The sequence below is a fragment of the Sapajus apella genome, unplaced genomic scaffold, assembly GCF_009761245.1.
Source record: "Sapajus apella isolate SASKATOON/1434 unplaced genomic scaffold, GSC_monkey_1.0 scaffold2, whole genome shotgun sequence".
In the NCBI taxonomy this organism is placed as follows: Eukaryota; Metazoa; Chordata; class Mammalia; order Primates; family Cebidae; genus Sapajus; species Sapajus apella.
In genome coordinates this window covers 17,522,169-17,528,239 of record NW_022436942.1, presented here as the reverse complement: position 1 = coordinate 17,528,239, position 6,071 = coordinate 17,522,169, and positions in this window count along the sequence as shown.

Sequence of the window (6,071 nt, the reverse complement as noted above, 5' to 3'; positions counted from 1 at the left end):
TTTTCTTTTCTTTTCTTTTCTTTTCTTTTCTTTTCTTTTCTTTTCTTTTCTTTTAAGACGGGGTTTCACCGTGTTGTTCAGGCTAGACTTGAACTTCTGACCTCAGGTGATCTGCCCACCTTGGCCTCCAAAGTGCTTGGATTACAGGCATGAGCCACCACGCCTGGCCACAACTTTATTTTCAGCAAAAGATATAAACAGATAAATTATGATATCATGGTGCAATAATACTATGGAGATATGGGAGTAGGGAAGTGCAAGAGTCCTTTCAACAAGAAGTCTCACTGAGGATCTAATGTTTGAGCTGAGCATTGAGAGATAAACTGTAGTTTATATAAAAAAAATGGAGTGAGAGGGAATATTTTAGGAAATGGGAGGAATTTATGCACAGGTGGTATCATGAAAGGATCTGGTATGTCCAGGATTTGAGAAAAAATTCAGTGAGTAAGTAGAGGGAGAGAGAAGAGATGATTTGAAAAATAGAATGGGTTGGATTGTGAAGCGCTTTGTTTGCCAAACCATAAAGCTTTATTAACTATCCAACAAGAAGCAAGAGGTTTTGTTTGCTGTGGTTTTTTTTTGTTTGTTTGTTAATTGTGTTTTACTTTATGTGTTATTGAGTGAAGTGTTCAACTTTGTTTTCTAACCTAAAAGATATTTTATTTTGCTTTTTTGGACTTTTAAATTTTATTATAAATTGACAAGTTATAATTTTGGATATTTATACCATAGCATAACAAAGTGATGTTATGATTAGGTATACAATGTGGAATGGTGAAATCAAACTAATTAACATAGCCATCACTGCAAGTACTTACAATTGTTTTGTGGTGAGAGCATTTGAAATTTACTCTCTTAGCAATTTAAAAATCGATAATACACTTAATTATAGTTACCAAGCTGTATGATAGATCATAAAAATCTTATACCTTCTATTTAGTTAGAGCTTTGACTAACAGTTTTCAAAACAATATTAGAAGAAAGGTTTCTCTGGAGTCAATGTGAGATACGTAGGTGAAAAAAAAATTAGGAGACCTTTTCAACAGCTCTGGGGAGATGATTCAGGTTTGAATTGAAAAGCAGTGGCAGCAAAGATCGAAAAAACACATTTTTAAGAGTGGCTTTTGAGACATAATTTACGTATGGTATCTAAGTGGATACTGATGATGAAAGACAGGCAAATGGGCTTGTTCAAGCTTCTGCCTGGGAGACTGGTTGGAGGGTTACACCCTTATTGAGATTTGGATAATAGGAAGCTAACATTTTTAGAGAAGTTACATTGGAGGCACTTGCATATATTGAAGCAGAGACTGCTGTAGACCCTGTGCTATTTTGGTATACAGACTGGAAAAGACAAACACTAAGTGTGGCATACAGGCATTTAGTTTGTTTACTGCCTCAGAGTACTGTATCTCAGGGAGTACCACTCACATCACATCACAGGCATATCTGCTGTAGACTCCTAGAGCAGTGGTGGGGAGCCGTCTCTCTCCACGCCCCTCCCTCACACACACAACAGGCCAGAGACCCAGGCAGGAGAGCAGGCATTCAAGCCCAAAGCAGCACCACATGTGCGTGTGCTGCACCATCTCCCAACAGCACTCGGAGTCCCCCTTAGGGTGCTTCTCTCACCACCTTCCATTCTCTTTCAGAGTTCAGATTCTTGACTCTCCTTCCTTGCTACACCGAACCTGATGTTTTCACCTCACCTATCTGCATGAAACAGTGTGTGAAGTATGCATACTACTAGAGGCAAGTGAGACCCTGGTGTCTGGGGAAGGAGAATGTATGAGAGGGCAGGGGTGTGTGTGTGTGTGTATGCATGTGTGTGTGTGTGCACTTGTGTGTACGTCTACGTAAGGGATCAGGCCAGAGGGGACCGCTGGGTGAGACAAGGTCATGAAGAATATGCACATGAATATTTTGATCCAACAGCAAAAGAAACCATTGATGAGTTCTAGCCAAGAGAGATGCAATAATCTAATTTATACACAGAACTAGGTTTGACTGGGATTGACGCATTTCCCAGGACTTGGACATTCAATGTTAAAACCAGAAAATTCTAAACAAGCTGAGCTGTTTACACTGCTTTGGAAAGATAGCTCTGGCTGCTTTATTGAAAACAGATTAGAGAAAGTCAAGCATAAAAGGAGAGAGACCAGTCAGGAGGCTGTGGCTACCATCCCTTCAAGATAATGTCCTAGGACCTGTATGGTACTACAGGAGGAACAGGGAAGTGAGGAAAAATGAGAGAAGGACCTGGAGATGGTTTGAATGGAGTGGTAAGGAAGAACAGGTGTCCAAGGCTGGCTGCCAGCCTTGAAATCCAATTCATTGTGGAATTGGATTGATGGTGGTGCCATTATAGGAAACATCCTAAGAGAAAGGATGAATAAGGTTCTGCATTCCGAGTACAGGATAAAGCAGTGATTATACAAGCTTTGGGGTAACACTGGCTGAGACAGAATGACAGATTTTCCACTTGCTAGCTATGACCTTGGCCAAGTTTTTGAATCTCTTTAGCTGCAACTTCTCCATCTCTTAAATAGGTATTATAGTAATAATACTCATTTCACAGAGATTTAAATGGATCAAATAAGATAATGTATTTAAAATTCTTGAATCAGTATTAGTATGTATTAAACTGATTGTTTTGGATATTATTGTTATTTTATCTCCTTTTCTAATCTCAAGTGGTTTTACATAAAATGTTTTAAGAGTTTAGTATCTTTACTATTGCCTCAAAGAACAAAGATCCAAGATGGCACTATTATTTACTGGTTGAAATAATTTTTAATTTCAGTTGATAATTACTAGGATATATTAATAATTTTTATACTTCCTTCTTATTACTATTAGGCAATTATTATTTCATTTGTTATATTTTCCATAAATCTTTTTGAGCCATTTACCGGTATGGTCATATTGATATTTTGCAGCTTGATCTCAGTTTCTATTGCAATTTTATGTTTGTCCCATCTGGGATTTGCAGTTTCAGTTGTAGACTGAAAGACCATGGGACCATGTTGAGCTTGCTTTCTTGTAGCTTGATTTAGGGCTGTATGTATGCAAATGCTGTTTGAAAAATAATTGTAGATAAAATATATACACGTCTAAAATTTAGTCTATGATTATTTTTCCTGGAGTACCTCTGCTAGAAAAATAATTCCCTTTTGAAAAGTAAAATCATTCCACATTTATTTCTGAAGCACCTATCTTTTACTGTAAACTCATAACACATGTAAATATGGATTAGAAAATTAGAAGTATTCGAGGCTTTACTAGTTATATATTATTTTTATGATTTAGTTTAGAATAGAAACAAAACAATCATTATTAAGTAATAGCTGAGGCAACATAGAATTAATATTTAAAAGATTAATCTCTATTTGACAATGAAACAATTATTATTCATTTTGAACTTGGACAGTGGGATATTGCAGGAATTTTACTCTAAAGTTGAAACAAATTATAATCATTAAGATAGATAGGTAGTAAGATAGAGATATATATGCACATGCTATGGTCTGTATGGCCACCAAAGTTCATGTGCTGAAACATAATCACCAATGCGATAGTATGAAACGTGAGGCCTTTAGGAGGTGATGAAGTCATGAGGACAGTCTTCATGGATGGGATTAGCTGTCTTGTAAAAGGGCTGGAGGGAATGAGCTATGTTTTTTTTGTCCTTCCAGCTTCAGCTGTGAGAACATAGGATTCAAGGTGCCATCTTAGAAGCAGAGAGCAGGCATCAACAGACACCAAACCTGCTAGCAACTTGCTCTTAGACTTCCCAGCCCCAGTACCATTAGACATACATTTCTGTTCTTATAAACTACCCACTATCAGATATTTTGTTATAACAGCACAAACAGACTAAGACAATGTACACACACACAGACACAGATATGTAGATAGAGAGATGTATTTGATACAGTATCCTAGGCTCGCAGAATACTGCCATTGATTGACACTGGCTGCAAGAATGCTGTCAGCAACTTCAATTCTAACTCCTCCTAGATATTCTGCTTCAGGAGAATCATGTAATAGGACACCCACTTCAGCCCTGGAGAGTGAAGGGGACCAAGCACACGAAGAAAACCATCACAGATATTTTCACTTTTAACCTGGAAGCCAAAAGGTTATTAAAGATAACGTTTTCGTAAAATTTGAGATGGGAACATTTCTTCAATCTTTATAATTTTATAAAACCAAATAAATCAATTAATTATCACATTGGTAGAACTGAATATGAAGTCATGTTGATAAGTGTACAACTCAAATATACATATGTCATTATAAATGGCCTCCAAACCTATTTACCTGTCAAAGTCATCTGTGAAGATTGTTAAAGCTTAGATGCCTCAATTCCATACATCACCGCTACTTACTTTAGGCAAGTCACCTAAACTCTCTGTGCCTCAGTTAGCTCATCTGTAAAATGGGGATAACAGCTATATCTTCCTCACAGGAAAGCTGTGCTGATTAAATGAGTTAATGTATGTAAGGTCCTTTGAACAGTGCCTGGCACATTTAAAAAAACACACACATGCCGACATATAGTGATTGCTAGTCTTATTCCTTTTATAAGTTACTAGGATCTTTGTTTCTAGGGATTCTGATCTGACTCTTACTATGGGTTTATTCTCATAGGGAGCTCAGTTTTCCTGGCCTGGTATTGTGAATTTGGGGTTCAATGGAGAGAAAATGTTGTGCATGTTGCTGTAACTGTGGGGTCAGTACTTCTATTAGTATGTGTGTAGGACAACTGAGGGAGCCAGAGAAGGCATTTGGAGGTCATGCTTTGGAACTGGAAGTAGGTCATCCACTACCCTCATAATTCCTGAATGGGATTTAGCTTTGTCATTTCCCCAGACTGTTCCATGGCTTATGAAACATATATTTCCTAAATGAAAATAAATATGCTTATGCAACCATAAATATAACTTTCCACTTATTTCAAAGCTTAGGTTTGAAACTTTATGATAACAAAATGAGGAACTAATCTTCGACACAAATGAGCTTTGGCAAATACCCTAACAGGCAGGTCTCCCTGGTGAGTGACTCGGCAGGTTGATACACTGGACATTTTTTTTGGTGAAACCTGTGTGACCAGACAACAGGAGGGTCAGATGATTTCTCCTCTCCTTGGCATAAGGTAAAACTTCTGGATGTTTGATGCCAGCTAGAAAGGGTTAGTTACAGTAAACAAATGAGGCTCCATTTCTTATGCGCTCAGCAGTGGAGGAAGGAAAGGTGTTGAACAGAATTTGTACAATTTTAGAAAGTCCACCTGTATGACTTGAGATACATAATTTATTATGGTAGAATTTTTCAGGTATTATTAAGAATTTTTCTGCACAGTGACAATTATCAATATTTACAGTGACAATTATCAATTTATTGCCGTTCAGCTCAAAATCTACCCTTCCAGGTAACTGTTCTGAAATAGTAAGACTCTGAAATCTTTTCTCTGTAGTAAGCAGGACGCTAAGTTTGTCAGTAGAGGGCGCTGGAGGGCCATTGCAGAAGGAAGGAGTTTCCATTCCCCGTTCCAGTAAGTTGCAGGTTTTTTGCTTCTTGCTCTTTCTGCATTGCTGCTAGACTGCACTGTCCCAGCCATGCACCAGACTGCAAACTCAAGGCCCTGTCTTCGCTCACTAATCACCTCACCGTGGCCCTCGTGAGTGGATGCCAGGTGCCTACGCCTGTGGTAGGCCTGCCTGGAAACTGCCTACCAAAGCCCTATTCCCTCAGTGTGCCCACCCGCCAAGCTCCCCCTGCTTGAGGAAGTGTGTGCTTCCTGTGTGTTCATTGACTTGAACCAAGTCTGGCCCAAGCAATGCAACCAATGCCTCCACCATCCAGTGGACTCCAAACATATCTTCTGGAATAGATTTAAATCCCAGCCTCAGGAAGATGGGCCCCTTGCCAAGTTGTTCCTTTCTTGGGTCTTAGCGAATTCTTTGGCACAGGGGTCCTCAACACCACCTGTTGGATTTTATAAACACTTATTGGAATACAGCCATACACAATGATTTATATTTTGTCTCTGGATGCTTTGATGCTGT